At 42.0% G+C, this 11,038-nt stretch overlaps 1 pseudogene; it reads left to right on the forward strand.

Moving 5' to 3' along the window:
• The first annotated feature begins 2,811 nt into the window (after positions 1–2,811).
• Positions 2,812–10,106, forward strand: LOC131264539 (uncharacterized; annotated as a pseudogene).
• The last annotated feature ends 932 nt before the right edge of the window (positions 10,107–11,038 follow it).

The following is an 11,038-nucleotide window of genomic DNA, read 5'->3' on the forward strand; positions in this document are numbered from 1 at the left end:
GAGTGGATACCGGGGTAAACTCACGTTGTACGCGACGCGTCCTATCATCGATGAATTCGCGAAAAATCAGCGTAGGCGGCCAAGTGCTTGGTGACAAGGCTTTACGCTGCATTGATGCAGGCAGCCCAACTTTGAAAGACACAAAGTTGAGAGTGCTGCAGTTGGTGTCACGCTTTATCAGTTTGCACACTATAATGTGTTCTGCACTCAGTGATAGTCGGCTACACGCCATGGCCGAAATGTCTTTTTCCGTGACGGACGGGCCCAGCCGGGTGATAAAAAGCCAGAACATTTGCGCGTTCAGTGGAACACTTTTAGGATCACGTGCATCCGGGGCTCCAGTGCCGCGACGGAGGGGAGGCGGTGATGGCAGTTGAACGTCGGTAGGATTGGTGATGTTAACGTGCATGGGATGCTCGGAAGCACGAGACATGAGTTGAGAGGGCGCATCGGTGAGGACGCGACCCAAAGTGAGAGTGCTTATAACAGCGAACTCGTAAATAGTAAAAACCTATTTTTATGACAAACGTTATGCATAACAGTACCACAGAAAAATAATTGTCAATGTTTTTGCTTTTTTATGGATTCCAGGCCTGGTCAATACGTGCACTGGCGCTCCAGTATTTTATGCGGGCTCAGTTCAGGCCATTCAATTTCAATTGTACGGCATTTAGCGGAAAAAATTATTACTAGTCTGAAGTTCTCACAGTTTGATTGTTATTAGTTACTAAAACTACTAAAACTTCTCTTTTCCGTCTGGCGCCACTAGAGATGCCACAGTAGTGCGCCTTCCTTGAGTGATTTTATGGACATACTTGAAACGAACGAAACGATCGAAATGAATAATGAGTGATGAAATGAATGCGAATTGAGTGTGCCCATTGCGCAGCGGTAGCGCGAGGAAACACCACGCCACAGGTGTGGAATCGAATCTTGAGTCGTGCACCGCCCGCTATTGCGAACGGCTGACCACCGATCTATAACAAATATACCGTCTTTCGGTCACCGAAAACTTTCTTGTCCCACTTGGGGATGTCGTGCCACAAGATTAAAAAAAAAAGGTTTTAAGGCAGAACGATGAAACCAACATGCATCTAAAAGAAATATCGAACACCCTAAAAATATTGACAGAAGGAACGTTAGCAATACACCAGGAAATGGTCAAACATATGGAGAACAAAAAATAACATATAACAAGATACAGGATTTGCCACCTTTGTTCAACTCTAACCCACCGTTGATTGAAATAGCTCATCAACTGTTGTCTCTAAAGTAACTGGTATGGACATAGCTCATTGACAGTTGTCTTTAACTCATTTCATTTTGTCTCTAACTCATCTGACTATGTATCTAACACAGGCAACCCACTCAAGCCGAAAAATAAGGAAAAACCAAAGTAATTGTGGTTATGATACATTGTAAGACTCCAAGAACAATGAACATTATTATTTTGGTATACTTTAAAGCTATTTTTATGTATTTTTGAACAATTTTGCGTTTAATTTTTATACGTGCCTGCATACGTATCAACTAAGAAGCCTGCATTGTGGTGTTCAACCTGGTGGCATAAACGCACTATCTTAACTGTCAAGTGACATACATTAATCCAAGCAAGTACGTTTATTATGCTTTTACACAGGAAATTGTCCAGAACATTAAAACACTGGTCAAACAGAAGGAGAAATGTCGAAGCAATTAGGACAGTATCAATTGTTTCATTGATGAAGATGCATTAACCGCATTTATTGCCGGGTTACGTGAACCATACTTTGGGCATGCTCCAGCAGCTAGGCCTAGAGATATTGAGGATGCTTACGCATTCTTGTGCAAATACAAAGCTCAAGAATTGAATGCAATGGCTCATGAAAGAGGTCCAAAGAAATCATACAATCAAAACCAGAAAAACCACCATAATGAAGAAAAGCCCAAGTTTGCGCTGAATAAACCAACCAGAGCCTATTCAGAAAATAAATATCCAAAACAAGATAGTAACTATCAAGTAACTATCTGCAAACCACTTTTTGACGAATCAAACATAAAAAATGCATTGGAAGCATTTCATGATAAAAAACAGACGGCAATAATGGCACCCGAAGAGTTGATTGGTTTTATACAATCCGTTTACAGGCAACATTTTAACATTCTGACTTTGTGTTAGTAACGTCTTCGACCTGAAACTGACAGACAAGACGCAATAATCACAAAAGAACACGAACGAGCGCATAGAGGCATTTCGGAAGTTGCAAATCAAATTCGAAGGAGCTACTTTTTTCCATGTATGGCGAAAAAAGTCAGAATCATGACTTCAAGACCTTCTACTAACAAGCCTCTCGAAAGAGTCCAAATGGACATTTTCCAAATAGACAGATGTAATTTTCTATCCCTCGTTGACTCATTTTCTAAACACATCCAACTAATTCCAATGGCAGCTAAAAACATAACATATGTACAAAGTGCACTAACACAATACTTCACATCGTGAGATATTCCGGCCCAGATCATAACAGACCACGAGACTACTTTTCGATCCCTTCAGGTGAAAAATTATTTGAACAACTTACCGGGCCGCTACACGAACCGCAAACTCCAACCGCAAACTCAAAAACCGTATAAGTTTACGTCAATAAGTTTGCGCTTCGTGTAGCCGCGTTTTGTGGTACCAATGCTGTTGCCAGTCAATGCAAGCGAAAAGTTTCTGACAGTCTATGCATGCGTCAGTCTCTGCTGTTTTTGTTTTTGTTATCAGTTAGCTCAAAAAGCTGCCTTCAAAGCAAACAAGATATCATCTTCAGTTAACACAAAAAGTTAAATATGGATAATCTGTTGATGAATGAAGAGTGGCTAACTAGCCTATCCAGGGTCATCGAGTTAAGTACCCAAAACTCTTAACAACGCAACAGGCAACGCAACAGGCGTATTGTGCGTAGGTGGTGGATGCGTCGAATTTTTTTCCGGCGGCAAGAAGATGGCAACCGTTTGCTTGACAATATTGTAGCAGAGCAAGCAAATGAAACCCTGATTAACTTTCTTCGCATGAAGAAGGAAGATTTTGATGTTCTCCTTGACATGATACGCCCAGAAATAAATAGAATGAACACAAATATGCGCGACTCCATAACAGCCCAAGAACGGTTGCTTACGCTGCGCTACTTGGCAACTGGAGAAACATTCAGTAGCTTGAAGTATTTGTTTCGGGTGAGTTAACCGCGTTTGATCAAAACAAAATTCAACATTCTTTTTTTATCGTAGGTGTCTCGTTCCTCTATAAGCAATATAGTCAAGGAAACTTGCTCCTGCCTTACTAAAGCTCTACGGTCATATGTGAAGGTAAATTTATTATTTTCAGCTAAAAATTATATAGAGATAAAATGTGTTGAAATTTGGTTTTCTTTCAATAAGATAGCCTAACAATCAATTGTTTCATTTTATTTGTATATATGTATCGAATTGATGGGCGCGGTAAGGAAAGATTTCTGGCGGTGGCGGGAGGGGGGAATTTCTGCGTTGGTGTAAAAGAGACAAGAATATCATTATGGTGCACCATCTCGCTCTTGCCCATTGAATTCCCTACCTCGACCCGAAGCTTGTGGCGCTTGGGGTAGTTCTACGTTTAAGAGCCCCGTTACACGATCCGCAAACTCCAAAAAAAAAACCATTAGTTAAAAAGTACAAGAAAACACCGACGATTGCCCGTAATGTGCAAACTAAGCGATGGAGTGGAATCGTGAATCGTCAGTTGCGATTGAGAGTCTTTCGGAAAATCAAAGCTAACCCAAGCATCTCGGACTATAAATTGGCCAAAAATCTTAACGCCGACCGTTCTTCTGAACGGCGAATCCGACTCCATGAAGATTTTAAATGTTTTCAAGTCAGTAAACATACAAGTTGAAACTTAAAACAACAAACAATGGCCAGAAACCGGGCTGGAAAGCTGTACGATCAGGTGCTGACCAAACAGCATGGTTTAATTTTGATGGACCGTGCAACCTACATTAAATCCGATTTTAAACAAATTTTGAGCGCAAAATTGTACATGGCTTATGCTAGTGGCAACGTCCAAAAGAGGTTCAAAATTGTTTTCGCCGATAAATTCGCTAAAATAATTATGATTTGGGAAGGAATCTGCTCATGTGGCAAAAAGACCGCCTTGTTTATGACGAATAAGAATATGAATTCGGACTTGTATAAGAAGGAGTGCCTTAAGAAACGAGTTTTTCCATTTCTTAGGTCTCTTGATGGTCCAGTCATGTTTTGGTATGATCTAGCAAGCTGCCATTATAGCAAGGACGTGCTACAATGGTACAACGTTAATGGTGAGAAATTCTTATCAAAAACGCTAAATCAACCGAATTGCCTCCAGATTCACCCAATAAAGCGATATTGGGCAATAATGAAACAAAAATTAAAGAAGAAGGGAGAAGTAACTAAGGACATAATACAAATAAAGAATTGGTTTGATTTACTGGCCAAAACAGTGACTAAAACTGTTGTGCGCTGGTTGATGGGCGGTATCAACAAAAAAGTACGAGAATTTATTCGTAAAACCAGAACGTATTTTTTTGAATATTATTTTTAAATATATTAAATCAAAACCTACGATTCATTCAAACAAAGTTTTTCAATTGGATTAATGGTATAAAAGATACACGCAATACAAAGTGCCCCATTTCTAAATGAACCAAGCCTTATCCCTGCCTAAGTAACCATAATCACGCATCTCCTACACTTCATCTTGTGTCGCATCCCTGACTAACTATGCCCTATCAGTTATTTGTTTGAAACGAGTCCTAACTAACCTAACCCTAACGAAATACATGGTACACTATCCCTGCTTAAGTAGCCATAATCACTTCTACACTTTATCTCGTGCCGCATCCCTGACTAACTATGCCCTATAACAGGGGTCGGCAAAGTCCGGCCCACCAACCAATTTTATCCGGCCCGTAATAACATTTTAGTGTTTCATACAAAAACTTCAACCCATTTTTTATAAGATTTGGTAACGATGTCAGGTTTGTTTTCTTCCCAAAAATGAAGATATTGTTCAACGAGGTGTTCCTGTTATATGTTGAAAAAACCATCAAAATACAACGAAAATAAGAATTAAAATGTGTAAAAAATGTTTAATGATAAAAATTCAAATATTTTATCTTACCATTCGTGTAAGTCATTGTTTAAGGTATCCGGCCCGTAGTTTCGGTTTTCTATTAATCATCTGGCCCTTTTTAACACTTTGACGTCCGCACAATTCACGGTGTCGCAACGCTTTACGACCAGCGCGTTTGCACTAGTCCCTCCGTATCTGGCCGCCCTGTTTGATCAATCTTTTTCAATCTTTATTAGAATTTACGTACGAACAGCAACGCACCCTGTGAAATTTGTATACTTTCCATTTGATATTTGTTTACATCCAGTAGTCTGTGGTGCGTGTCAGGAGACAGCACACCAAAATGATGTGATCGGATGCAAACTGAGACGGATCCATTACATCTATAGATGTACCCGGCCGTCAGAGTGTTAAGAAATGTATGCTGATCCCTGCCCTATAATGACACACGGACGTTGGCTGGCTGGCTGACTGGCTGACTGGCTGGCTGGTACTGCAAACATCCCTACGAAGTCATCTTATGTAGTGTCTCCTGGCTAGGCTGAAATAGATACTGAGTTAATGCAATTGTAAAATATAGTATTGTGGTGGATATTCCGTTATCCATAGTTCGTGGTCACCTTGTATCAACGCATACTGCGTGAAACCACTCGCGGTAACGGACTTATCAAATCGAAGGGTTTGTCATCGTGTACAACTTGAACTTAGATGAAAACTCAGAAGTTTTTAACTTACTGGATACGCGACGGGCATTACGACCACGTCCGATCAGTGTCCACCGAATAGTTCTCTGGTCTATTCGGTATCATTTCATTTCATTTCATTTATTTAATAACAAGGTTATCTGGCCCGCTGGCCTACATAACGCTTAAACTTAACTAATCACATTAGCATATTTTTGATCGTGGACCGTGCCTCACCAAGCGACATATTAAAATCTAACAACGCACTACATTCATTATACAGTAGGCACATTTGGAACACCGGGTCCTGAGTACAGAAGACAGTCCGGCGGAACTCCGGCTGTAAAGCGTTTGCGCTTCTCAACATTCTCGACGGTGCATAGAGATTAATTTTTTCTAGGAGATCAGGAGCGTCAACCGAACCTGAGAAAAGTTTCAAAACAAAAATACACTGAGAAACATTCCTCCTATTTTCTAGAGAATCGAGACCAAACAATAAACAGCGAGTCCTATAAGGAGGACGGTTAGCCCATGGCAAACGATAAAACAAGACACGTGTGGCCCTTCTCTGAATATTCTCCAATCTATCAATCCACGTGGTTTGAACTGGTGACCAGACAGTACACGCAAACTCAAGAATTGGTCTTACCAGCGAACAGTACAAGGATTTTAAAGTAAACGCGGACTTAAAGCTCTTAGAAACACGAAAAATAAAACCTAGTTGACGTAGAGCTTTGGCAATTATAGAGTTGAAGTGGTCAGAAAGCGTCAATTTACTGTCTAGTAGAACACCTAGATCCCTGACAACCTCCAAACGTGGGATCGAGAAGCCTTCAGCATGATAATTAAAACTAATAGGAGACTTTTTACGCGAAAAGCTTATCACAGAACACTTCTTAACATTAATTCGCAACCCATTAGCTGAACACCTAGCGTTGAAACGAGTGAGGCAGTCCTGAAGAAGATGGCAGTCGGAGACATCTTTAACAGAGACAAACATTTTTAAATCATCAGCGTACAGGAGCTTAGCGACCATAGCCAAGTGTAGCACGACATCGTTGATAAAAATCACAAAAAGCAGTGGTCCGAGGACACTACCTTGGGGAACTCCAGAAGCGTTGCAGAATGGAGCACCAAAGCTCGAACCGATGTTCACTTGAATGCGTCTTCCAGTCAAGAAGCTTCGAATCCACTGGACAAGGCCACCATGAACACCATACCTTGTCAGTTTGTCTAGCAGCAGGGCATGGTTGACTGAGTCGAAAGCAGCGTGGAAGTCCGTATAAATAGCGTCGACCTGGCCGGCGTTGTCGAGGGACGTATAACAATAGTTCAGGAAGCACATTAAGTTGGTTTCGATAGATCTATTTGGCATAAAACCATGTTGGACGGGAGATATCGATTGTCGAAAACCTCGCTGGATATATTTTACTATGAGAAGCTCAAACAACTTGCTGCACGCGCATAGCATGGTGATGCCCCGATAATTGGTGATGTCACCCTGGTCCGCCTTCTTATGCACAGGAAACATCCAAGAAGATTTCCAAAGCAACGGGAAGCTTCGTGACTGCAAGGATTTGTTAAAAATTTTCGTTAGGATCGGAACAAGAGCCTCCTTACAGTTGATGATTAACGCGCTGGGGATCAAGTCAGGCCCAGCTGCGTACGAAGGCTTGAGGTCCTTAACAGCACCGAGTACCTCGTCTACGGTGAAGGATGGCAGCGGAATGTCAACTTGCTCTTGAATGGCTCCAACAACTGTGGAGTCGGTGTAAACCCATGCTGAAGCATTGTCATACAGAGACGAAAAGTAGGAGCCAAAAGCTTCACAGAGACTCTCTTCGCCAGAGTAAATGTTGCCATTTAAAGACATTGATGCCGGAAGTCCACCGTCGCTTTTAGATTTACTTATGAATTTCCAGAAAGTTTTTGGATTCATTCTGAATCTAGATTCTATTCTGCGAATATACCGCGCGTAAGCCTTTTTATTTGATTCTTTAAGATGCTTCGCCGCGGCCATATACTCCATCCGATTTCTTGGATTCTTGTGCCTTTGGTACCTTCTATGCAGGCGTAGTTTACGTGTCTTTAGCCTTTTGAGGGCGTTTGTTGTCCAAGGAGGGTCTAAAGGAGCAGAGCAGGTCGGAACGTAACTGCCGTAATGGTCAACCACAGATCTCGAAAATTGGTGAGCAAGCTCATCGACGTCATGGCACGACTCTATAAAACTCCAGTCAGAACCGTTCAGAGCATGGGAAAGACCAGCAAAGTTAGATCTCTGGAAGTCCCACGTCAAACGCTGAACGTTTGGAACGGAAGTCAATTGAGAATTGCTTGGAATTTCAAAGTTGATTTCGAGCGCTGGATGATGGAGGTCGAGTCCTACAAGAGGATCGAGGCATTCTTCAACTGCAAAATTGTGTGCAAGCAAAGAATCATTCACGAATACAAGGTCCAGCAGTGATCCTCCGACGTTGTGCACATGATTCAGTTGACAAAGTCCAGCATAGTTCCATTCGTCTAGAAGAAGTGCATTAATTGCAGTAACACGTGACAGTGAAGGTTTCAGCGAGATGGCACTTGTCACGGAACGATCCCAAACTAGAAGAGGTTGATTGAAGTCCCCAGTAAGAAGTATTGAATCCGAAGGGTACAGTTCGACGAGACCTCGTAAAACTGAGCAGTGGGAGCGAATAACGTTGGCATCGCTTGCGATATCCGGTGGAATATATACAGTACCGACTGCAACACAGCATTGAGGGAACATGATACGAACCCAGAGACACTCGATGTTATCAGAGTTCAGAGGGCAGAGTTGAGCTTGAAGATTCCTTTTAACAGCTATCAAAACACCACCTCCTCGCTTCTTAGCACTGTTCGCAGATGAACGATCGGAGCGAAATACTAGATAACGGGAACAATCAAAGAGAAGCGAGGAGGGAAAGGAATCATCCAACCAAGTTTCGGTGAGCATTATAATATCATAGTTGGCCGCTTGGACGTTGACTAGTAGGTCGGTATGTTTTGTACGCAGCCCACGAACATTTTGGTAGTAGCACTTCAAGCAAATTACCCCATTGGGTGAGCGTAAGTCCTCGTCAAGCCGAGTTCCGGTCGTATTAACCAAATTTGAATTTGAATTAGGAACTTCAGTAACCAATCGGTGATCATGCAACTGTGTGCTTAGACTTCTAGCATTGTGGTTATGCGATGTCTGGCCTGTCGTCCGGCGAAAGTTGTGAGCCACACTGTCAGGAACGAGGATGTCGTGGTGGTTGTTTGTTTGCAGAGTAATCGGCGCGAAGGAGTGTGAACGGAGGGAAAATGGTATCGATTTATTTATACGGTTTCTTAGGGCTAGTTTACAGGTGGTTGAATAAGTGTTGGTAATGAGGCTGACCTACTTTACAAAAGTTGTTTATCGGTTCTATAAATGCTGATTGGATATATTGATGTTTTTCAAGAATAGTTAGGTTATTCACTTCGATCGCGCAAAGGTTTTTGCGCGCATCGTTCCCTGTCTGTTTCCTAACATCCGGCCCGCTGTGGGTCATGCTTACTTGGCTCGAATGCCCGACGCCGGCTTGCCATGGGTCATATTACTAGGGTGCAATGCTGGCGCACAATTGAGTCGCAACTTGTTTACGAGTTGCGCTGTTTCGATGCATTGATCGGAATTTGCTTATGCTGCATCTTTATAATTTCGGTTGAATCAAATATGAATAGATTGGCTTCGACCAATAAAAGTGTGTCTAGTTAAGATTGTGCATAGCGTATGCTACAGTATATAATTGCACGAGGAAGGAGTACCAACCGAGTTTCAGCCGTGGGACGCTTCGAAGATGAGCTCAACTTTAAACATTTCATAGTGTTGTTTGGGGCATTAAATTATGCAGACATAAAGAAGCCATATTCTCAAAGGATACATCAACAGGTCATCTAACAGACAGTCACCACTGTAGCCACGAATACTGCTGAACGTGCCAGGACTGAATATCTCAATATGTTTTTTGCAAGAAAAGACACTCCTGCAGAAATATTGGCAACTGATTAAAGGAAGAAAGACACCAGAGCAGCGAATGTTCATCAACTGATGGAAGTAAAGACACCAGATACCGCAAGGATTCCAAATCATAAAATGGCAATGGAATATTGAAGCTTGAATTTACTGTTACTGAATACTGAACTTATTTAAAAGAAACTACGTTGGATTGAAAATTTTGAACGAATAATTCTCTAACTCTTTCGCTTCGTTGTAGGCGCTCATCTTCGGTGATAATGGGGCGCTCATCATCGGGAAAATTAACGTCTTCTAGAGTTGAAATATTATGGATAAATTCTGTTAACCGGTCTGCGTGGAAATTGCATTTACCGGCCGCAATTAAAAAGTTATGTAAAACAACACAAGTTGTTACAATGAGAATTTTTTTTCTGCTGTTAAATTTTTGTTGCTCATTTTTATAATTCGGAATCGGTTGGTGATTTGGCTGATCGTACGATCCACCACTTGCCACGCCCGAGAAAACCTCTTGTTAAACATACGCCGTTCTGGTGTGTCCTCAACTTTAAACGGGACCAGCATTTGTTCTGATCCTTGGAATGCTTTGTTTCCAACAAGAACATGCTTTGAAATTCCCTCTGGTCCTGGCACGTTTACAGGTGGCATTCGTTTCACAGCAGTTTCCAAACTACTGGATCGATAGACCCGACCGTCTGCCATCCGACCTGGAGCACCGACATTTGAAAACAGAACTTCACAGTCTGCATTCACTAATGCCAGCCAAACAATACTACGAAAATGTTTATAATTCTCCAGCATCTTCTCTTCTCCTTTCCGGGCAGCCACTGGTACGTGTATTCCATCAATGGCTCCCACGCAGCATGGAAAGTCCCACTTTTCTCAAACTTCGCTGCAATTGTGTCCCATTCATGTTGGGTTTGTGGGAACTGAAAAATGTGTACCTTAATAAATTTGGCATGCAATACAACACACTCGAAATTTGCACATACGCGCAGAAATTTGTTCATTAAGGCCGTCTGGATTGCTTTGCAGCAGCTGGCGATAACTTGGTGCAGCATGCGTCTTTCAATGAATGTGGACGTCACCAAGTCCGGTACCGTTCACCCGGTTATTAGATAACGCAAAGTAGCTGCTTATTGTTCCTGTGTGGACAATTGTATTCCACCTGATGTTTTTCGTGGAATATAAGGCGCGCAAAGATTGGACAGCGAGGTGAACACAGATGGC

This window comes from Anopheles coustani, chromosome 2 (genome assembly GCF_943734705.1).
Source record: "Anopheles coustani chromosome 2, idAnoCousDA_361_x.2, whole genome shotgun sequence".
Classification (NCBI taxonomy): Eukaryota; Metazoa; Arthropoda; class Insecta; order Diptera; family Culicidae; genus Anopheles; species Anopheles coustani.